This window comes from Tamandua tetradactyla, chromosome 18 (assembly GCF_023851605.1).
Source record: "Tamandua tetradactyla isolate mTamTet1 chromosome 18, mTamTet1.pri, whole genome shotgun sequence".
Classification (NCBI taxonomy): Eukaryota; Metazoa; Chordata; class Mammalia; order Pilosa; family Myrmecophagidae; genus Tamandua; species Tamandua tetradactyla.
In genome coordinates this window covers 15659266-15685036 of record NC_135344.1, presented here as the reverse complement: position 1 = coordinate 15685036, position 25771 = coordinate 15659266, and the positions used below count along the sequence as shown (strand labels likewise).

Here is a 25771-nt window from a genome sequence, read left to right as displayed (position 1 = left end):
ACCCTGAACTTCATTGGCCTTCTTGAACCAAGGTATCTTTCCCTGGATGGATGCCTTAGATTGGACATTTCCATAGACTTGTTTTAATTGGGACATTTTCTCGGCCTTAAAACCGTGAACTAGCAACTCATTAAATTCCCCCTCTAAAAAGCCATTCCATTTCTGGTATATTGCATTCTGGCAGCTAGCAAACCAGAACAGATTATAACCTTAGATCTATCTACATACTTTTTTTGTGAATACATGTGTTTATTGTGGATAAAATTCATTCTTTATTTCACAACATCTAAACTTTTCAGATATCTTGAGGTGACAATGCATGATAAAAAATAGGGCTAGTGAGTTACTGAATTTGTAAATTTTTTTTTGTTAACTGGAAAGAAGCATGTTTGGCCTGAACTTAAACCACCTCTGAGCAGTATGCATCAGGGCTTGTTCATTAGCTTGGCTGCAGAAGGGAATAAGACAGTGCAGGGAGAGGGATGTATGCAGATGTATTCATATTTCCATTTTTGATGTAACCATTGTATTTGCACATCTCTTGGCTGTACCATAGGAAAATGTTACTAAATAACTCAATGGAAACATGCCTTGCTATTATTTCAATGTAGAACTAACAATGAATTATCTTAGATGCATTATGCATTTTGTACTCTTACTTTATGTCTCATTTTAAATTGAGCATTAAGGGAATGCAGTGTTTGTAACTCTGCCAATATCTTTAGAAGCCTGTTGCCATTTTTGTCCTGTAAGAAATTTTTATTCCCAAGAAAGGCAGGAATACATTTTCTCCCTTTGATTGAGTTGGTGTCATATATTCTTGGTTATTGCAATACTGATGGCTTTTGGGACTTTGAGTTGGTAAATAGTCATGAGAAAGCATGATACATTCTGTGTGGTCACAACCACATAAAAATGTATGCTCTGTTCTGTGCATACACATAAAGTACCTAGAAGAATATGCCAACCTAGAAACTGGATGACTTTTGTGTTCTCCACTTCTTGTGCTTTTCAGTTTTCTGTATTGCACAATTAACTTAAAATTTCTTAAAAAGGATAAATGTTATTTTAAAACTTTTAAAAAATATAGTAGGAGAACCTCATGGAGTACTTGCTGGCCCATTCCCTAACTTCTCTATGGCAGGTGCTCCCATTTTGAGTACCTGGCCCTGTTCCAGAGGGAGCAGAGTAACCCCTATGCATATACTGCAGTGACTGAGTGTCAGTGCCGATCTATTGGGTAGCAGGCTGAGGGCTCTAGAAAATAAGAGCAACCTACCCCCAATCTGGCAGAAGGAAGGTAAAGACTAGAGGAGAGAGAAATGAAATAGAGTATTTAAAATAAAAAGCAATAGAGAGACTCAATAAACCCAAAAGTTAGTTATTTTTAAAGAGCAATAAAATTAACAAACCTTTAGCTGCAGTGAAAAAAAGAATGAGGAAGAAAATAACTAAAATCAGAAAAGAGAGGGGTGTACCTTAGAATGGACCCACAAAAATAAAAATGATTACAAAAGGATGCAGTGAACAAATGTATGCCAACTTATCTGATAATATAAATGAAATGGACAAAGTCCTAGAAACACACAAACTGATTTCACTGACTCGAGAAGAGAGGAATATCAACCAACAAATAAAAAGTAAAGGCATCGAGTGGAACAACCATGGCACAGTGGCAGAATTCTCACCCCTGCCATGCCAGAGATTCAGAATCAGTGCTTGCCCATGTAAAAAAAAAAAAAAAATCAAATCAGTAATCAAAAAACTCTTAAACTACTACCATAAATGTAAAACATAATAATACAAATAGAGGGATTTTGGGGGAAAACATAGCTATTGCACACTATAGACTGTAGTTGGTAATATTTTAATATTCGTTCATCTACAGTAACAAATAGACTACACCAATATTATGGATCAACAGTAGGGGGGAATAAAGAGTATTGGAGGATTTTTTATTTATTTCTGTTCTAAAGTAATGAAAATGTTATAAAATTGATCATGGGCATATATGCACAACCATGCGATGGCTATGAGTCAGTGACTGTAAACTTTAGATGGTTTTGTGGTATGTGAATATATCTCAAAATTGGGAAAACAAAACAAAACAAAACCCTCTGAACAAAGAAAAGCCTGGAATCAGATGGCTTCGTTGGTGAATTTAATCAAGCATTCCAAAAAGAATTAACAACAACCTTGATCAAACTTTTCCAAAACTTGAAAAGGAAGGAACACTCCTTCATTCATTCATGTGGTTGTCTGGATTGAAGCTGTTATGGACCCCATGAAAGGCCATGTTCTTTTATTTTATTCTTGTGGATGCAGACCTATTGTGGGTAAGACGTTTTGATTAGGTTGTTTCAACTGAGATGTAACTCACCCAATTCCAGGTGGGTCTTACTCATTTTCTGGGGTCCTTTATGGGAGTATAAAAGAGAGAAAAACCAAGAGCACAGAGAGAGAAACACCCAGAGAAGTTTGGAGAGAGCTCAGAGAGAAAAGGGACCACCACATGCTGGCCATGTGCCTTCACATGTGACAGAGGTACTCCAGATGTCAGCAACCTTTCTTCAGAGAAGTTATCTTCCCCCTGATGCCTTAATTTGGACATTTCCATGGCCTTAGAACTAATAAATTTATAGTACATTTATAAACTAATAAATTCCCATTGTAAAAGCCAACCATTTCTAGTATATTGCATTATGACAAATTTAGCAAACTGAAAGAGTGGTCAACATCAACCTGATAGAAAAGCCAGATAAAGATACCACAAGAAAAGAAAACTGCAGAACAATATCTTATGAATATAGATTAGAAACTCTCAACAGAATACCAGCAAATTATTTCTAACAACACTAAAAGAATTGTACTACATGAAGGAGTGGGACTTATCCCTGATACAAAACGTTGATTCAACATAATAAAATCATTGTTATTCGCCACATTTATAAAATGAAGGAGAAAAAAAGCATACATGATCACCTCAATCAACACAAAAATGACATTTGACAAAATCCACCATCACTTCTTGATAAAAGTACTTAGAAAAATAGGAATCGATGGAAAATGACTCATCATAATGGGCAATTATGAAAACCCACAGCTAATACCATACTCAATTATGAAAGACAGTTTTTCCTCTAAGATTAGAAACATGACAAGGATGTCCAGCATCACTGATGTTATTCAACATTTTACTGGAAGTTTTAAACAGAGCAATTGGGAAGAAAAAAGGAAATAACAGGGATCCAGATTGGAAAGGAAAATGTGAAACTTTCCCTCTTTACAGATGATGTGATTCTATATGTAGAAAGTCTTTAAAAGCTTTCACAAAAAAGATATAGAGCTAATAAACAAATTCAGCAAAAAAAGAAAAATAATATGATTTTTAGATAATAATGAATAATCTGAAGAGGAAATTATGAAAAATCTAAATACATTAGCAACCACAGAAATAAGATATTTAAGAATAAATTTAACAAAGGAGGTAAAGTAAACTACGATATATTGTTAAAAGAAAGCAAAGAAGACCTAAATAAATGAAAGATAATTCCAAGTTCATGGATTGGAAAAGAAATGGAAAAGCCAATCATCATATTTATATGGAAAAATAAGGGGCCTTGAATAGTCAAAACCATCTGAAAAGAATGAAGTTGGAGAAAGGACACTTCCCAATTTTAAAACTTATTACAAAACTGTTGTTATCAAAGCAGCATGGGACTGGCACAAAGACAAGCATATAAAGCAATTGAACTGAATTGAGAGTTCAGAGATGTACCTTTAAATTTGTGGCCATTTGATGGTTTGACAAGGGTGCCAAGTTCACTTAATGGGGAAAGAACAGTCTCTTCAACAAATGGTGCTGGAAAAAATGGATATTCTTATGCAAAAGAATGAAGGTGGACTCCTAACTCACATGATATAAAAAAACTAACTCAAAATGGATAAAATGCCTGAATACATGAATAAGAACTATAAAAGTCCTAGAAGATAGCATAGGGATGCATCTTCAGGAATGGGTGGTAGGCAATGATTTCTTAGATTTTACACCAAAGTCATAAGCAACAAAAGAAAAAAAATGGGACTTTATCAAAATTAAAAAGTTTTACGGTTCAATAGACTTTATCATCATCATGAAAATAAAAGATAATCTGGAGAATGTGAGAAAATACTTGGAAACTACATATCCAGTAAGTACTTTATTACACATAAAGTAATCCTACAACTCAACAACAAAAAGGCAAACAACCCAATTTACAAATGGGCTGTTATACGCAAGGGAATCCACAGATAATATGGAGACAAACTGACAAACAAACTTGATGAGCAGCTGCATGTCACAAGTGACTGCTGGAGTAGAGAAAGTCAAGAGAGGAGAAGATTGGAGACACTATGGTTAATATCCTAGTACTTATCTTAACAAATGAAGATACTAAGTGGGCACTTTGTGAATCCAGACTGAAGCTCAGAAGAGATCACTCTAATTGTTATTATGATTTCCTACCTTACATCTTATTTCTCTTAGAAAAACTTAGATTTAATTTTTTAAGAGTTCATAGTTTGTCCCTAATCCCTGACTCATTAGTTGGCTGAAATAGCTGTGACTGAGATATGAAAGAAGAGGTTAAAAGGAACTATTTTATTTCCTCTTTGATAAAGCAATGACCATACAGTGGGATAGCTTAAACAACAAGAATTTATTGGCTAACAGCTTTGAGACTAGAATAATTCCAAAGTCAAGGTATCATCAAGGCAAGGCTTTCTCTCTGAAGACTATGGCATTCTGGGCATGGCTGCCAGTGACTGGCCCTTGGCTTTTCTGACACTTGGCACAGTACATGGTGGCCTCTCCTGGCTTCTCCTTTCCCCTGTCAGTTCTGTTGACCCAGTTTCTTGCTTTTCTCTCTGGCTTTGTCTCTCTCTCTCTCACTGTTAACTTTCCTATAAGCCTACAGTAATAGGACTAAGACCCATCCTGAGTCATCTGGGCCACACAGTAACTGAAGTAACCTCACCAAAAGACTTTTTTATGAGTTCATACCCACAGGAATGGATTACGTTTAAGAATATGTCTTCCTAGGGTACCCAGCAAGCCACTACAGGAACTAAAATCATTGATCACCGTGGTAAAGACATTATTGTTTGTCAATATCCCTCTTGCTATTGGTCAAAGCTATAAAACTAGCTTTGCTAAGGAAATGTGAGTAAAGATAATGCATATCATTTTGGAACTGAGACAGTAAAAAGACTATGAGTAATTTCTTTGTCTTCATCTCCCCCTAATTGGGCAAGGAGGTGATGTGTTTATGCAATGGTGGAGACCCCAGCAAGCCTGGGTCACTGAGAGACTAAGTGGAAATGAAGACCTCATCCCCCATGACTCACAATAAATACCTCCAGTTAAGGTTGCTGAGAACTGGGGAGTTAATTAGTTATGTAAGGTAGCCCAGCAACCCGACTAATAAAATCATAGACTCTATTTCTAGCATCATAATAGTTATTCCATGTATTCTCTTGGTAATCTTCCTTGTAATTCAATGAGATACTAATTATGATATGTTTTCAAAAAGAGAAGAAAGAAGATCAAAGCAGCCTATATATAATACTAAGGGAAAGCTATAAATCATACCTGGAGGAAAGAGTTGTCAGGGGAAAGGGAGAGATAAAAACAACAACTAAAAAAGAATATAAGAAGCTGAATAAGGTCAGAATTGGGTAGAAATATGTGTCCAGGGACAAGGAATTTTGCATATTAATTATGAAACATTATTTTAGAGAGCAGTCCATGCTAAGCTGTTTTCAAGTTAAAATATTAAGTAAAGTTGAATAGGTGAAAAACCTCCATAGTCTATATCATTCAACTAATTCTCTTCCATGTATATAGCAAGACTTAGTTTCTCTAGTTCAGTTTAGCCCTTACGGAGGTGAGATTAGAATTAGGGTGATGGCTGGCTAATTAACAAGGGGCAAATTCCAGAAAGCAGCCTGGCTGCAAACAGGCAAAGGGAAAGATGTCTCTGAGGGACAATGGCAGTAAACAGCCTCTGAGGGCAATAAATAACCCCTGTGGAAGGAAGCAAGGCCACACCCGGAAAGAATTATCTAAGACCAGGTGTGAGCAAAGGAGAAAGAGAGGGACAGCAATAAAATAACTAGTGCAAAATTACAAAAGGAACAGAAACACTAGAAAAACAAACCCTTCCCACAGTATTGGGTGCCTCTTGCCTCTTTCATTTTGCAAGACTATCCACACATTCTCCTCATGTGTGCACTAAGTAAATGTTCTACTTGCCTGCCTAATCTACACTGTGATCTTGAATTCTTTCTTGTGGCAGAGCCTAGAACCTAGAAGCCCAAATCTGGCAATGTATGTTGGCATTTCTTATTCAAAAGACGCTTCTCCTCTCTGATTATCTGGGCTGGTGAGTCATGGTTATTGACTGGGAGTCTTGGCCAACTGCTTTTACTTTTCTTCTCTCTCTCTCTCTCTCTCTATCTTCAACTCTTTAAGATTTCCCCACACTCTCTCCTCTCCTCCCTTCTGGGGACCCAGATTTCCTCCAGCTGAATCTGCTCAGAAAGTTCCCTGTTCTCTAGCTCCCCTTCTTCTAGAGCATGATTGCTTTTTAGGCTTCAGAAAACAGGAAACTTAGAGGACAAAGTTATTCCTAGGAGCATTGCCTTAGACTTCTCTCAGGTGAGTAGGTCCAGACACCCCCTGGGCTGGAACATCCTGGGGATGACCAGAGACATGTCTTAAGAATACCGGGCAACTTCAGTCCCCATGTTCCCACAGCATTGGGCTGGCAGAAAGGAAGGACTCCTGGAGACTGTTGTCCTGGAATTCTTCTGGGCAAGGCCCAGGAAACACCTGGGAAGTACAGGTGCAGAATTTCTCAGGAAAAGGTGTCCTGGGGATGCACGATGACTTTGCTCCTCATGTTCCTAAGACATTGGGCTGGCAGACAGGGAAATGGCAAGCTCTCACATGCATTGGGATACCAAGCAGTCACAATGATATTAGTAAAGCTCTCTATTTCTTTTTCAGAGAAAATGGGAATTGTCAAATGTCAACATAAGCTAGGAAAATAGGAAAGCATAGCCCTCCTATAAGACTTTCAATTGCAATACAATCCTCCAGTCTGCAAAAGTCAAGGAAAGCAATCATATGTTCCCCATACCCAGATGTTTCTGGCTCTCTATCAAGACAAGGCACTGAGACAGACTTGTCGATTGGGTTATGCCCATGTCTCAATTCCATTAAAGGAAAATTACCTGTTTGCTAAAAGGCATTAGAAAATGCACCACCAAACTAGTTAATTCTAATGAGCAAAAAAAAAGAAAGAAAACCTGGCCTTATTCAGGGGAGGCTAGTGGAAGTGGAAGCACTAAAAATTACTGTAATTTTAAGCCTAGATTCTCAGGAAAGTCAGATTTTGTGGAGCACCCATTTTATCAACCAGTTTGCCCCTGATATTTGGAGTAAGCTACAAATGCTGTCCATGGGCCAACAAGCTTTCACTAATGCTGCTTCTATCAGGACAAAGATGAAGAGGAGGAGAAGGTACAGAAAGTAAGCAAAAATCCAGTAAACAATCCAGTATTGCAGTTGCTGTTAACAGTGCCTTGTCCCTTGAAGTCACCTGAATCATGGCTCCAAGCCTCAAGGGCCTTATTTTGACTGTACAGCAGAGGACCACTGGCAGGAAGAGGGCCAGAAACCTTGAAACAACTCTCAGCCTCAGGACCCACCAGTGCCTTGCCCCAGAGGCCACAAACATGAGTATTGGGCCCATGAATGGGGGACAGGATGGTATGGTAAGTGAAGAGGACTGAGGGTGCCCAAGGCCACACATGGCTCCACTAACTTTACATCTGACCATCAGTCTAGAGGAGCCTCGGGTGACATTTGACGTGGCAGGTAAAATTATTAATTTCTTAATACTAGAATGACTTCTACCCTAAACTGCCACTCTAGACCTACATCCACAAACATGTATAATTATGGGAGTTGAGAGTAAAGTCAAAACTTAGACCCTTCACTAATCTCCTCCATTTTAAGCTTAGAGACAATCCAGTGTCCCATCAATTTCTCATTGCCCTTGAATGCCCATGGCCCATCTAGGGAGGGATCTCCTTCACTCCCTGGGGCCACTTTAAAACTAATAGACCCAGCTGGTGTTTACCCCCTGGTTTGGCCTGAGGCCTCTACTAGATCAAGGCATTTTAGCATCCCCAAAGAAATCCTTAAGCAAATAAACCTGTCTGTATGGGATTAAGACCACCCAGGGTGAGAGCCTGCTGAGAAGCCCTGGTCTGCATTCAGGTCAAATCTGGAGTGACCTTTCCCCATCAAAAGGAACATCCCCTTAAACAGAAAGGTGTAAAAGCTTCCAGGCAACTATTAAAAAAAAATTCCTTGAAAGCCAACACCTACTCTTCTGTCCTAGTTCTCAGTCCTAGATTTTAAGAATACATTTTTTTTTCATATACCTCTTCACCCTGACTCTCAATTACTATTTACTTTTGAATGGCAGAGACTAAAGAACAAAATTTCTCCCCAGCTCACTTAGACAGTTCTGTTCCAAGAGTATCAAGATAGTTCCCATATCTTTAAGAATGCCTTAGCCACAAACCTTACTAGTCTCCAACTGCCCCAAAGCAGACTTGAAAATAAGTTAATTTTGTGAACTAACATATTCATTATCTAAAAGTGAATTTTGTTTGTAGACATGCTGACTACATGCCCTGTACGAATATAGAAAGTTGTAAAATGTTTGATAGTGAATTTCATTTGTAGTCATTGCCAACTAAAACCTAGAGATGGATATAAAAAGTTGTAAAATGTTTAAGAAAGTAAATTTTTTTATAGTTATTGCTAACTACAAGATATAGATGGATATAGAAAGTTATAAACAGTTTAAGAATGTAAATTTCATTTGTAGTCATTGCTGATACAAGCTGTAGATGGACATAGAAAGTTGTGGAAGATTTAAGAAAGTGGATTTTGTTTGTAGTCACTGCTGTCTACAACCCTAAATAAACATTGAAAGCTATAAAATATTTGTAAAAGTGAATTTTAGTTAATACTGACTACAATTTAATAAGCTTGCCTAAAGAGAATGTAGTTTGAGCTAAAATAAAAGAGCTAGTTTTAATATGTACTACAAGACCTGAATGAATATGTTTTCTCACTGTTAAAATAATGTAGGTTATTGATCTACTCTCAATAAAAGCTTATCAAAAATTTTTCTTAACCATCTTGGTGCTCTATCTAGGACCTTATTAATGTTTATGTTACCTTCATCCTTTGTTTCAAAAGACAAATTTCACTCTTAAAGGAACACTGTCACAAAGGATTTGTTCTTTTGCCCTTTAAAGGTAAAGTGCTAAAATAGTTTATTTAATGTTACCCATAAAAAGTGTTTAGGAAGTATTACAATAATTAAAATAATTTTTCTATCCTTCTCATGACTGAATTTGTGTAAATAAAATATTTTTCATATATTAAAAAATTGTATAATTTTTTTTAAAGACTTAACAGTGTTCTCCCTGTTAAGGTTATATCCTAATACTATGCTGTATAATGTTAGACAGGGGTACAATGTTAATCACAGTTTTAGTTCTTCTTTTAAAAAGTAACAGATAATAACAGCAACCAAATTTACCTGTCATTTATACCACTTTGCTCTAGGCTCCTCTAAAATTGAATTTTAAAAGAGAAATGAGACAAGTAGGTAATTAATATAACCCTAATGAAGTGTAAAAGGGAAACAAAACAAAACTTCCACTATGGTTTATAGTTAATAACCCCAAATGTAAAACAGAAGTCAAATGTTTTTATTTTTAAAAGTAGCTCAATTTAAAATTTCTTATAAGAAAATTAAGGCATAAATTTGTAAGCTCTTGCATCAATCACATTTACTCCTGAGCTCTAACTGCTATTTCTAAATTCTAAAATGCTTTGCAGTTTGTATGACCTAGTAGTTCCCTAGAACTTTAAGTATCTATATAACACTAAAACTCAAAATTGAAGTTTACTCCATACCGCCGTATGTGAATGATGTTCATAAAGTAAATCAGAATACAAGTTAGAGGATAATATTTTCTGCATTCTAAAACTTTTACTTATATATGAGACAAATAAATAAATAAATAAATAAAAGATCCAGAGTACTTAAAGAAAAAAATTTTAAAAAGTATTTGCAGAATCCTTTAAAGAATTAGGAAAAAAACAAAACAAAACACTTTTCCCTATCTGGGGAATTCCTGCTATTATGTTAAGCAATAGAGTTTCCCAATTGAGTAAGTCAAACCCTTAATCTTAAGTCTTGCTCCTATGAAACCTGTTTCTGTAATAGCAAAATTAAACCTACTTATAATTAATGTTTAAAATTCACCCACAAAAAAAAACCTCTTTTGATGCTCAAATATAGTATCTCTCTAAACCAAACTCTGCAAATAAACTCCCTACCATCCCCGCTACATGAGACATAACTTCCAAGGATGTAAGTCACTCTAGCAATGTAAGACATGACTCCCAGAATTGAGCTTGATCCTGGTATCTTAAATTAGCTAATCATAAAATAAAATAAAATTTCGGTGGCTAAACAAAGTTTCAAATAAAGTAAAAAAAAAAAAAAAAAGTCTAAAAGTTATCTTATGTACATTTCAGCCAAACATTGAAAACTGCTACAGTATGCCAAACCCTAACAAGCAATGTTCCTGAAAACTCTCCATCTCACTCCTACTTCTGTTCAAACTATTTATACTAAAGTTCCTCACCCAGTTTGCTTCTTCCAAATTAGAAGCCTTTCACAACAGACTCCTCCTCACTAGAAACTGTGTTCCTTTTCCCCGTGCTCAACCAGCCACCCTGAGTATCACAGCCAGAGACTCCTAGACTCCCACAAGCAGGACCTGCTAGCCACTTGAAGCTTGAAGCAGCTACTGATAACATATCTTCAATCCAAATTCTGTTAAAATTAAGATGAGTTAGGAATCTCTGAGGGGGAATTTGAGGCAGAATTAGAATTAGGATGATAACTGGCTAATAAACAAAGGGCAAATTCCAGAGAGCAGCCTGCCTGCAAACAGGCAAGGAGAAAGATATCTCTGTGGAAAATAGCTGTAAAACTATGTAAAACTATTGCCCTGAGGGCAATAAACAACCCCTGGCAACAGTAAATGACACCTGCTCCTGAGGGAGTTTTTTAGGATCAGGCTTCAGCAAAGAAGAGGGGAAAAGCAATGAAATAACTAGTACAAAATTACAAAAGGAACAGAAAAACTGTAAAATCACACCCTTCCTATAGTGTTATGTGCCTCTTGTCTCTTTCCTTTTGTGAGAACATCCACACATTCTGATGTGTGCACTAAACAAATTTTCTACCTGCTTGCCTAATGGCTGTGCCCTTGAATTCCTTCTTGCAGCATAGCCAAGAATTTAGAAGCCCCCAAACAGCATATTGCCAGTCTAGAACATTTTCTCCCTTTCATTAAGAAGTTAATGTATCTAACAGTAGATTGAAAAAAAAAATGGAAAAGAGGATGGCAAATAGCAGCAAGAAGAGGAAAAGTATAAAATCGTAAGTATTGGGTGGGCCACGGTGGCTCAGCAGGCAGAGTTCTTGCGATTCCAGGTGCCTGCCCATGTGGAAAAAAAAAAAATCGCATGTATTTCCATACCCCTCTATAATGTAAAATATATTTTGACAGTTAATATCCATAGAGGCTACCTCTTAGTACTACCCTAGAATGATTTTATAATAAGAAAACTTGCTTAGGTATCAATAAATAAATAATATTAACTACTGGATTAGTTATCTGCTATTTCTTCACTATTTTTCAAGCATATGCTCAGACACTTCCACCTAGAATTTTATCTTTCCTTTTCACTTCTTCATTGTCTGGTGCATTCCTCAGAAAAATGGCACCGATAACTAAATGCTTGTCAACAACACCTGAAATTACCGAAATTAGTTTTGGATATTCATCTTCAAAAAAATGCAAACCTGGGTAAAATCTTCAGATTTTCATAGTTATAATGAACAACTTTTAAAATTAAGATATGTTAGTTGTAAAGACAATGAATTTCTTTTCTGGAAAGTAGTCTGTGCTGTTTTTTAAAGTGCAGAGTTATTTTCTCCCTCAAGTAATTAATTGAGGTACTAAGTTTTTCTTTCAGATTCTTATTTGACTATTTTATTTTGTTCTATATTTTTTACCTATATCTTATTAAACCTGGCAGTTTCCTAAGAGTCAGCAAGCTGCAAGTCACTTTTTGATAGCTGTTTTTGTTTGAGTTGCTAATCGACACTTAAAATATTAGCATTTAATAGTTGCAATCCAGACAAGTGGAAGATGTTAAATTGTTACTACTAATAAAGGAAGGCTTAATTTTATGTGTGGTAATAAAGACAAAATTTAGTTAGGAGTAGTAAATTTAAAAATATCATGCAACTAAATACATGGTCTACATTCACCCATACATAATGTCATAATGGAAATACTAATATTCTCAAAATATAATTTAAGTGCCTAAAGATGTGAAATAAACACTCTCAATTATATGTGGTGAATCAAGTCCCAAGACTGAATCAATGTGAATAGTTTGGTGTCAATAAAAATATCAAACACGCACATACACAGTCAGAAAAACAATTGGAATCCCATCCAAAATTCAGTGGATACTTATTATGTGACATTGATGATTATCTTAATATTGAACACAATGAGTGTTATAAAACTTTTTAAAGTTAACATATTACAGTATTTTAATGTTTATACTTGAAGACAAATATATTCTATATAATAGCACATATTATCATATATAGTATACTATTATAACAATCATTATAGTAGTATATTATACTAGTACAGTACAATTTTATATTAAGATAATTATGCAAAATATCATATATACTTGAATCTCTGAAACACCCCTATCCTCCTTTTTTGCCTCCAAAAAGATAGCCATTGCCCTGGATTTAAAGTTCTTCATGTACATACTTTTTTTTTTCATTTCTCTGTAGGTGTTTATATATAAAAAAATATTCAGTTAATTAGAATTTGCATACATGGTATGTTTTGCAGAGCCTTGCTCAACCTACATTTCTAATCAGTGATGTATGTAGACCTCGACAATTCAATTCAAATGATGTAGATTACAGTAATATATCGATAAAACTGTTTATATATCCATTGCTTATTGGGAGAGCTGTACCTTGGTTACCTTGTATTTGTTTATGATAAGTGTTTAATTGTTTTCTTGCATCCATGTTTGTGTGCTTCTCTGGCAAACACATCAAGAAGTTAAACTGATGTATTATAATCTTATTTGTAATTCACATTTACCAGATATTTTCAAATTGATTTCCGATCAATTGTAAGTCTTTTACTTATAAATTTGTTGGCATTATATGCATATATTCTTGAAAAATTATATAGTAGGCACATTGATTAAAGATACATATCTTCTAATCTGGGAAATGATTTTTCATTTAGTTATTGGTGTATGTTTTCATGCAGAACATTTTCTATTTTCTATTTATGAAGTTGAAATTATCATTATTTTCCCTTATCAGCTGTGCTTTCTATGCCTTGTTTAATAAATCCTTTCTAACCCCAATATTATAAACACATTTTATTCTATTTTTCTTCCAAAAATTTCCAGTTCTGTGTCTCAAACTTAAGGCTTTATTCATTAATTCCCATAGACAATTTTATTTTTGTTGATGTTAATTAGTCAAGAAGACATAGCAAGTAATTATAATGCAAAAGTGCATATATACACAATGAAATTCTGAAATTCTCACTTTTTGTCCTGCCCTCATTTTGGAAAGCTTTTAATGTTTCAACATTAAGCAGGGTACTTGCTGAGGGTTTTATTATATCAATTTTATTAGGCAAGGGATGTTGCTTTACATTAGCTTTCAAAGAATTTTTATTTTATGAATGTACCAAATTATTTTTAAATATCCCACTCATTTAGATCACCAAGTAGCTTCGTTCCTTTAGGTAGATCTAAAACTGTGCAATTCGGAGTGAATAGATTCTATAATATTAAAGCATGCTTGCATTTCTGAGGTATATGCACTAATTTATATAAATATCTATATGTAATAAAATAAATATAATGTATTTTCTCTATATATAATATTGCATGATGTGACCTATGATACATGATATACAGTAGATAGTATAAAGTATGTGACATAGAACATGCCTTATAAGATATACTAGATAAAACACAGATTACATAGTGTATGATATTTTTCAACTAATATAGTCAATATTATTATATTATTTTATATCTACACTGTCTTTGTTTGATACTGGAATATCATGTATCTTTGAATAGAATTTTTGAACTGTCAAAATTCGGATCCCTGTTTATGTTTTATGAGAGAGTACTTGTCTATTAATTAGTCCCAAGTAGATTTTATCTTTATGATTATCAGTACCTGTTTTTACTTTGTATGAAAAAATTAGCCAAGTTGCATTACACACACATGTTGCAGCTAAATCATGAAGAACATTTATCCCTAGGTTGCTATTTGTGTGTGTGTGTGCAGATATGTGTATTCATTTATTGCCGTTTTTGTTGTTATTTTTAGGCATATATATGTAGAAAATCAATGCAAATTGAAGACTAAAGCGGAATTCATGCTTATATAACACTAATTAGGACAATACAACATAGACCATAATTTTCCTTTGATTTTTGGCTTAGCCTCTAACGAATTAACAGCTTTTCAGACGGTACAGAACAAAAATAAATTATTTTCTATTACTAAAATAACTAAAAAAAGTTTTCAATAACTAAAAAAAGAAAGAAAAACTTTAGAAAGATAAATCTTTAAGAAAAATTGATGAATGAAGTAGACGTTTAAAGAAGACATGAAACATGAAATACAACAAGGCGGTTTAGCAAAACCATTAATTTTCACCTATTTACAGAGCGGGAAACTCCACAAAAATCGAATTATATAAATTGAGGCACTTTTTTTCTATAACATTGTTTTGGATAGCAACATTTTCACCACATAAATAATTCTTGGCTAACTGAACTCATATAACATTATAAGAGACCAAATGAAAGAAAAAAATTGTTCTAACAATATATTCTATTGTCCCTACAATTTATTACACCATTTATTACTTTTGTTTTCAATTTCCTTTATAAATATCGTTTTGTTTTTCACTTGTTGAATATCTTTGTAGCCACTGCTTCCTATATTACACTATATTTGAAAGTCATTGCTGATGCTGTGATAATAGTTACATAATACCTCATCAAAGATAGCATCCAGATGTTTCTTTATTCAATTACAAATGTCAATTTCAGAGCATCTTATCTATAGCTATGATATCTATAAACTTATTCTAACACTAAAATTAATACTTAGTAAGCACTAGTGCCAAATGGTATAGAAATATTATTTTGTTGAAGCAAAGTGACATAATATAATCATAATTACAGTTTTTATACAAATGGCAATTCTTAGTAAATGGGCAAACATTTTTGAAGATCATGTACATCAGCATTTTACTTATATCTCTCTGGGTGTATAATTGGTAAAAAATTTAGAAATCTAATGTAAATACAAAACCACATAGTATCTGACTCAGGTGAACAGAGTTGAAATTAAAATGAACATTTGAGCCACATATGTAGAAGTATATTATTTGACAATAGTAATAATCATTATTACTTTTAAACATGAATAAAATATTATTTGACATGTTGGAGCTGATTATATTTTCTCTAGTTTAAATTTTTTACATTGCATATGAAGACTACAGCAAGCTTTATGTAAATGTAAATAAACAATAACTTGGTTAGTTCAAACTGTCAATTTCTGGAGAAAAGTTTACATGAGTTATTTTCTATGAGAATCAACTGAGAACCTACTTAAGATTTCCCCAATCCAGAGTTGACTTACTAGTTAGGTGGCCTAATCAGCATGAAAGGTATTTTGAATGGAAATAGTTGGAGAACACCATCATTATCATCATCTTGTCTAATATATATTAAGTGCTTGCTGTGTGTTATTTGTTATACAAAGAATATAATACCCTCTAATTGAATTATCTTACAACAATTCTATGGTATATTTTTTTGTGTTGTTATTTAATAGGTGCAGTAAATAAGCACACCAAAGTTATTTAACTTGGCCCTATAGATAATAACTGATGGGAATGGAATTAAACTGGTGAGAATGGGATTACCCTGATGGTAAATGGCATATTAGACACAGATAAAGAAAGAATTAGTGAACTCAAGGAAATTATGCAACATGAATTAAGGGACGTGGGTAAAACATAAAAGACAGATTACAAAATATGAAAGATGGAGTGAGAAAATTTTGAATATGCATTAGAATTCTGAATGTTAAATAAACTCAAACTTACAGTTGAACCCATTAGAGTCAAACTACAGAACACATTCACTGCTATGAATTTATGAGTGCACATCTTTTAGAAGATATCAGCATTTATTTGTCTTTGATATAGTATTACATGTGAGATTGCTAAGGTCCACTTAACTTGTTAGTCAATATACGCCAGACCATTTTTCAAAATTGTAGTTGCCTCAAATTCTGGCCAGCAGTCATTGTCAGTCTTTTTAATTTTTGGCATGTAATAGTTTCTTATTATGATTTTAATTTGCATTTTCCCCATGATTAAATATAATTGACACTTTATCACGTATTATTGACCATTTGGATATTTTATTTGTGAAGTATCATTTTTTAGTCAATTTTCTTAATTATATATTTCCCATTGTTTCTTTGTGATCTGTAGGAATTCTTGCATATTTTGAATATGAGTTACTGTGTATGTATAGGAAACAATATATATATAATATATATAATTCAACATATAATAGAATATGGACCATATTATTCCAGCTTGTGCTTGCCTTTTTATTCAAATTATAGCATATTTTGACAGACAGAAAGTCTTTATTTTGGGATAGTACACTTTACCAGATCTTTCAACAACTGATAACCATTTTAAGTTTCTGCTTTAAGAAATCTGAATACCCCAAGACCCTGAAGATTTGAACTTCACAAAAGTACAAAACGCAATCATCAAAAATTTAATATAATCCACTTTGTGTTTCAGAAATGTTAATTCTCAGTGTGGAAAATGGAATAGAGAAATAAGGGTGAGTAAGGTGTTTGGGTGTATTTATAACTGTTGACTACAAATTGTATATGACATTGTCATAGGAGTGAAATAAAAAGTTATGAAATAAGCCTGCGGGTGTAAAAGGAGGTAACAATGGATTTGAAGGATTTAAAGTATAGAATTGATGATAGATGAAACTTGCACATATATGCAAGGTAAAGTAAATATTGTATTTTATGTAAAATACTCTGAGATTGAGTTTGCTTAACTACAAAATGAGATAACATTCTAAATTTTATGGCTACTATGACAAATCATATAAAATAACTAGAACTATACCTGGAACATATAAAATGTTATTATGTCATAGAAACATGTCATCTATTTCAGTATATATAATCCCAGAGTTCCTTGGATAATTTTTTTAAATCTATTCTTGGGGTGCATGAGAGAATCTCTAATAAGATCCCATTGCTACAAGAATCAAAAATCAAAAGAGTAGCTTCCAATAAAAATGTTGTTCAAATAATGCAGGAAAGGGGTATTTCCAGTAAAAGAAGTAAAATACAGATAGAATTTGCTAGAGACCATCTCCAAATGTTTTTGATTCAGTTTTATATGGCAGACTAATATGTACAGATCTGATTATATGAAATTTCAGGATTTGGCAGGAGATAGAAATAGAAATTGATTATAGTTACAGGACTAATCACAGTTCAAAGATATTAGAAGATTGAAATTTCTAGCATAGAATGTCATCATCATATCTAAAATTAAAGCCAGAAACTATGCTTTCTAATAATTCAAAAGTCAAAATCAATTAGTCTATGTTTCTATCTATGTACTAACATCTATTTCTCATCTATATTCATCTGTTTCTCTACCTATGTGCCAACCTATTTACCTATTATGGATTGAATTCTTTTCACCCCCAAAATATGTCCTAATCACCCAGTTCCATAACTGAGACCTTATTTGGATACAGGGTCTTTAAAGATATCCATTAAAATGATTGGATTGGGTGGATCTTAACCCAATCTTACTAGCGTCCTGATCAGAGGAAATTTGGGCATAAAAACACAGGCAGACTCAGAGGTGAAGGTCACGAGAAGACAGAGGTAGATATTGCAGTGATGCTAAGACCCCCAAGGATAGCCAACAAACACCAGAATCTAGAAGAAACAAGGACAGATTGTCCCCCACAGATTTCTGTGGCCCTACTGATATTTTGATTTCTGGCCTCCAAGAATGCGAGAGAAGAAATTTCTATTGTCTTAAGACAACCAGTTTGCAACCATATGAACTAAGACACTATCAATTTATCTATAATGAAGAATCATATGACCTTCAGGTGAAAAGCTACAATGATATTTAGAAGTCACCTTTAGTCATTACCAGAAAAAATATCTAGTGGAGACATAAGACTCAATCGTAAAATCCACCCAAATAGAAATTGTGCCAGTTTGAAAGTATTATGCAACCCAGAAAAGCCAAGTTTTAATCCTGACCCAATCTTGTGGGAGCAGCTGCTTCTTTTAATTCTAATTCAATACATTAGGATAGAAACAGCGATATGATTATGGGTGTGACCCTTTGATTAGATGGAGATGCGATCCCACCCATTCCAGGTGTGTCTTGGTTAGGTTACCGGAGTCCTTTAAAAGAAGAAACATTTTGGAGAGAGCCAGAAATGACAGAAATGTCAGAATCCATAGAGTCACCAGAAACTTCATAGCAGAGCTGACACAGATGAGGATACATGGAGAAAAGAAACAGAGACGTTTGGAGATGCTTGGAGCCCAGCAGACATGCCATGAGATGTTAAGCAAGACAGAGCCTATAAAGACCTCAGGGAAGCCAAGAGATGAAAGCCAGCCCTGGAGAAGCAAGGTGAGGTTACCTGCATAGGAACAGAGTCTGAAAACAATGGAGCCCAGGGCAATGGACAACTTTAGCAGAGTGTTTGATACTAGTGCTTCATACTAGTATTTTATATTTTCAAGGGTCATTATTTTCTACTCATCTGCTTTTAAGCTATGTATAATGACCAAATAATGTGCTTTAGAAAATATAAAAATAGAACCTCCCATAGGTCAAATAGAAATCTCCCATAGGTGAAATTGTTAAATCTATTTAACATGAACAGCATGGATATAGAGTAATAAATCCCTGCTCTATAATTCCCAAAATAGGAAATTTGGTTTTATCATTTTAATTTCAAAGAAAACCATTGTGCTAGTTTGAAACTGTTGTGTATCCCAGAAAAGCCATGCTCTCTTAATCCTAATCCAATCTTGTAGGGCCAGACCTATTGTTTAGGGTGTTTTGATTGAATTGTTACCATGGAGATATGACTCCTGCCCATTCATTTGCCAAAGTCCTTAAAGACAACTCACTCATGTCCTAAAGGAGCCAGACAGAAATACCTATGGTGCTAAGCAAGGACCCACAGAAAGAGCAGACCCTGGAGGGTCTGCTGGAGAAAGGACCCTGGAGAAAGCCAAGGGAAGCTAAAAGCTAAAATCTAGAGGTTTCTCCCCCAAGAAGTTGAGTGCCCACAGATGCTTGGACATGCTGAGAGAGCTGACACAGAGAGAAGATACCTAGACACAGATATTTGCAGATGCTTTCAGACGCTCAGGGAGAAGGCCACTGAAACCATGGACTGAAAGCAACAAAACTCAGGAACAGAGGGCCAGCAGACACAGCTGTGTGCATTCCCACATAACAGAGAAACCCAGGACAGGATTGGCTTTTCTTGAGAGGAAGGTATCCTCTCGCTGATGCCTTAATTTGGACATTCTCACAGCCCTGGAATTGTAACTTGCAATAATAAAACTCCTTTTAAAAAGTCAATTCATTTCTGGTATATTGCATTCCAGCAGCTTTAGCAAACTGAAACAACCATAATGGAAAAATGTTTTCAATAGAAGTGTTTTTTCAACAGAGGAAACAGTAAATATATACTTCCAAGAGGTGGGATGGGCTTAAAACAAATAACAGATTTAAGGAAGGAAACCCATCTTAAATGTAGTTACTTTGAGATACAGAATGTACTATAAAAGAACTTTTTCTTAAGTTTTTGAATCCTTTGAAATTGATTCCAGATGGGCTAAACATGCTTTCTTTTAGTGCTTAAATGAAGAAGGCTTTGATATCATCCTTGAAAAAATCATTGAAGAATGAATGAAAATTTTAGGATATGTAAATTATAAGACCCCTCCAATTTGGCAATGGATAGGGAGAGAGTTAATATTTCATGTGTAAAGACATGATGTTCTTATATAAAATATTTACCTTAGTTTTTTTTTAACTGCAAGCTCTAAACATCATTTTGTTTCATAATGTACAAAAAGAGTTTAAATAATATCTTGAAAGATTTGTAATAATTAATTAGCAGACACAAACAGCTTTAAAAGTGTATCCCTTGTTCCATTTTATTTTTCTCAAAACAAAAGCTCAATGATATCATTGTAATCAATGTGACATACTTAAGAGTTGAAAGCTGTGTACTTTTAAAACTGGTTTAAGAAATGCACACACATGCATATATACAATGAGATAGACTAAAAATAGGTTAAATTACAGGAGATCTGGGTTCAATTCCCAGCCCATGCACAGTCCCCCTCTACCAAAAAAATTCAACAAATGATGCTACAATAATGGGAAAGTCACATGGAAAAAGAATGAAATGTGATCCCCACCATATAGTATACAAAAAATATATGTTAAATTACATTTCTCTTGTAAGTGATTTCATTAAGCTTGCATTTTGTAAAATGGCATGGTTTTAACAAATAATTCGTGTGGCCTTAAAATTATCAAAGGACATATACAAATAAATTTGAAGTTATCTATCCATAGACACATATGCAGACATGTATTTGCCTTTATACATAAACATGCGCTTACATATGTGCATATGAATATGTGTATATTCATTTATTATTGACCAATTACTTTGGAGTCAAATCCTGATATCCTCATAAAGTTGTCATATTTTATAGACATTGGATAAAAGACAGAATAAATAAACAAGGAGAAACCAATGATTATACAGTCCCAAAGACACAAGTTGTATTTAGATGGAGGGAATTTGTATTTAACTGAAAATTCATGTTGTGCCCATTTGCTTTTCAACTCAACACTTTGGGGAAAGGGTTATATTTGACTTTACCAGTTCAAGAGCAATTTCAAGCACTGTCAAGAAACATTTGCTTAATGACAAACGCAATACTCCGTTCAAAAATTCAAACAGAGATGTGTATCAATAGCTTTTTCTCTTGATCTAATTTAATGTTTTAGTTACATTTTATGTTTGTCTTTGAATTTTGTAGTATTACCATTTTTTCAAAGAAGGTCACAGACTCTCCACTAGAGATTTTTAGGAATAAAACAGACAGCACACTCTTTGAAACAATTTAGCTATAATCCGACTCACAGGCAGAAAAATGGTTGTGTTTTCCTTTCCTGTGATTTATGTTCAGTTTGATCCTTTCCAAAGAAGTGATATTTTAAAATTTTGCATGTAGAGAAAATTACCTAGGCAATTTTAAGCCATGACTGTTGATGTGCCAAAATTATACCCACTTTAATATGTTCTTTTGCAAATTTACAAAGGTCATTTATCATGTAAGTTCTTGGAATGAAGGAGAAGATAAATTGAATGTATTGGTTCCGTGTTTTGATAAGCCAATGTCCAATAAAAACATTTCAAATTTGAATTGCATGTTAAAACAGGGTTTCTGAAAATTATGCTATGATTTAACTTATGACATACTCTCATGATTCTAAATGTCTTTTATTGAGTGATAAATGAGACAACATTCTAACAAATATATTTTGGCTTTACTAAATCTACAGGGAGGCAAAAATATTCTTAATGGAACATGCCAGAATCTTCAAGTAGGCATGTTCCATTAGAAAAATAAATTTATTTTTTATAAGTTTTAGAAAGGCAATTTTTTTTTAACTGAGATCTATCAATGGAATGGTAATGAGAATGGGCAACAAAACTCTGAGGTATGGTTTTAAGAAGGTTCAGATATATTTCTGGTCACTAGCAAACATAATTCAAGACAGTGAACTGTCATCAGTGCTGAGAAATAGAAAGTATCCATATGGGTTATTAGATTCCATATTTATATCATGCTTCAGCCTCCATCTATTATGCCAGAAAGAAGATACAGGTGATGAAGTCTATTGAAAATGAGAGAAATTATCATAACAACAAAATATGAGAGTATAATTTTCTCTTCTTCATCAGCATGATTCTCAGACATTAACTCGGGAGCTATAAATTCCAATCTAAAAGAAGGTATGCAGACAGATCAATGTGTCCTTCCAAACAGTGAAGCGCATTTATTCCAGTTATTACCTACACTATTACATGTTACACATTACACTATAATACTTTGAACATAACAAGACTATTTAAAGGAAATGTGTTAGAATCATGACTGCTAAAAGGACAATATTGATTACACACAGCTATAATATCATTTATCAAATTATATATAGTTCCACTAATTTATAAAAGGTAAGTCTGGTTTCCTAAAAATGTGTGAGAAGCATTTATAGATACCATTTCAAACCATCTTAAATTTATGATGACAGTTTGTATTAATAAAAAAATTTCTTGGGGAGAAGTTCTTTGAAAGATTTCAAATGGGAACACAAAACAAAAAACCTGAGTAGATAGCATTTCTTTTAAGACTTCTACAAACTGCGTGAATGGGTCTGTGTGTTCATTTAATCATTAAAGTATCAATATTCACTAAGGTACAAGTAAAGAACTTTTAAAACTGCAATTATAATTTACATAATGATCTGATACATTTCATTCATTGTTATTCAGTGTTGGTAAAGAAAAATATATATAAAGAATAAGAGGTCTATTCTACCTGGATTACAGAAAGTTATCATTTTAAAAATGTGTTTAATTATGTATAGATTTTAAATTTTATGATTTTTTTAGAAAAACTTATTTGTTATGAAATTTGGCAAGCAGAAATTTTCAATTTTTGTTGAAAATGAAATGTTTTCACTTAAGTATTATAATTGTACATCTACATACTTATAAAATTTAGAACATTTTAGATACTTAAAATTTGGAATAAATAATATGATATAAATTAATATTTTACTATATTCCTTGATATTACAAATACATCAAACTATAAATATATTACTAAATGTACAGATACTTTATCTAAAAGATATCTTCCATAAAAAAATGTTAATTCAAAAGTGAATTCATAGAACTAAAGCATAAATTTTCAAAATGGAGAGGACATTTGTCATTCTATTTAGACCATTTTACTGCCTAATACTATAATGTTACATTCTACTTATAGATTTACTAAATCCTTTTGGAGTAATTTGAAAAATTTTATTGAAATTATTAATTGAATTAAATTTGCATGTGCCAAATTTATTAAATGCCTTACATGGTTTGTATTTTCATCAATCTGCAATTTGTGTCTTTCTTATTTGATAAATTTGACTTTTCATTGCATATATAATGTAAATTCATATATGTATATATGTTGAGTTATGAATGTATTTTTATTTATAATTATGCTTAATGGTTTAATTTTATTGAAGTTATCATAGCTTTATTGATTTCTTAAACTTTCTCATACTATGAATTTTCAGATAGCATTAGAAAGTTTGAGCTTCAAAAACCTGTCAGAGAGGAAAAAAAGAAATAATCGTATGCCAGTGTGATACTAGATTACCCTCCAAAGAAATAATTGTTATTATTCAGATATATGCAAAGTTCCGTACTGCTTAACAGTTAAAAAGAGATCATTTATTATAGTAAAAATATTTACTCTGTAAACAAATATCTTTCTGATAACTTTAATCATAACAGCATCATTGTACATTGTAAAAATAATATCCTGGCAAAAATAAAGCGTGTGGTAGCAATACATTCATCCCAGAAGAATTCAGTTTAAAATGTTCTAAGATATTAGCAACATTTTTTCTCAATATGCATTACAAGATGTAGAATTGTTTTCACAAATATTTGTTAGGGAGTGCTCGATTCACATTTCATGATTTTAGAATTTCTTGTTTCTTTTTTCTTTTTGAAGTGCACAGTAGCATCAGCTTTTTAAAGTACTTTTTCTACATTTGCATTAAGAAATAATTTATGTAATTCAAAATATGCTCAATTATCCCAGTCTTACCTGCGTAGCTTCAAGTTCTAGGAGTTCTGTGAAAATTCACATTCAAAATTCAGATTGAACACATGAGCAATAATAGGCAAGATAGTTCTTTTTTGTTTTGTTTTTGCTTCACAGGCTTCTCAGCAAACCTCAGATGTGTAACTTGCTCCTAGATACAGACGTTTGTGCTCTTGGTACAACACTGTCAGTATGTCATTGCTTACTGAAGGCTATTTTGGGTTTTCTGAGTAGACCCACAAACACTGAGCCTTTTGTATAAAATGTCATAAGGGCAGTCTGATCTTCGTACATCGTCTGAGCTTAAAATGTAGACAGACCCAGCAAATAGTATGTGCTCATGATTATGATCATTTTGTTGTTTTTATTTTTGTTTTTCCTTTTTCCTAACAACAGGCAAAAAGAAAATAATGAATTTATTGGTTTGGGGTAATAAGGAGGGAATTCAACTTATGTAAGAGAATCCCACAAGTAGAAAGAACATGCCCTCTACTTGGGGATTAGCTGATGAAACAAATGACCAATTGAAAGCAGGCACAAAAGTTACTAAAAAGGGAAGAAAATCTCCACAGTAAGTCTGTGCCTTCTGGCTGCTTCTTAATTCAGTCCTTTCTACTCAGGCATCAAGTAAAATTGAGAATGAGAGAGCCATGTACTCTTCTGTTCCTTGGTTTACTACCCCAAAATACATGTTACTTTATTTATATTATATGTATATTTTGTTGTAAAATAATTATTAATTTGTACAATACACCATTTTATACTCTGCTGTTTACTCGCTTTTGTTAAAAATTATTTGATATCTATTAAATTTAATATTCTTAAAATTTAAATATGTGATTACTGTGAAAAGACAGCCTCCAATTTCAGAAATACACTCCAGTTCCATAAAATGGGTCATGTGCACATCCAGTGTTTTTTATAAGAGGAAAGGATGGCGGACAGTGATTGCAGCTAATGACATATAGAGACCAGAAGGATTATGTAGGGTTTATGAGTACTTCATTTTTAATTCACATAAACCAAATTTGATTAGTTATCATTGTCCGAGTAAACTTTCAGGTGTCTCTGTAACATCTAGCAAATCCAATCAAAACCCAATAAAAAATGGTTATCCAATAATCATTCTTCAGGAAGTGCTACTTACCTAAATTTGTTCATTCAAGTTCCTACTATCTTGACTTTGATTGCCAAATACAGTTTATTTAATTTTAATAATATTCAGGATAAGTTTTTAATTCACAGCCAGTGTTTTACTGTTTTTGCTTTTGTTTTTCAAGAATGTCTGGATTCATGCACAGTGTAGGTTAAGTGGAGTTAGAAATCTCAGAGGCGGAACTTGAGGCAGTGTAATTGGGCACAAATTTTCAGTCACAATAGTCCAAAGGATTTTTATATGAAAGAAAACAATGTTAATTCCTCTAGCTAAATCTATATTG

The 25771-nt window shown here is 33.4% G+C and overlaps 1 protein-coding gene across 2 annotated transcripts in view; it reads right to left on the bottom strand.

The window, feature by feature from the left end:
* Positions 1 to 24656, bottom strand: part of CDH19 (cadherin 19) — a 123638-nt gene extending 98982 nt beyond the window's left edge. For both annotated transcript variants that reach the window (XM_077135276.1, XM_077135277.1), the window contains exon 1: positions 24336 to 24656. The gene's annotated coding sequence lies outside the window, so the exon portion shown is untranslated. The remainder of the gene's footprint in view (positions 1 to 24335) is intronic.
* Between the last annotated feature and the right edge of the window lie 1115 nt (positions 24657 to 25771).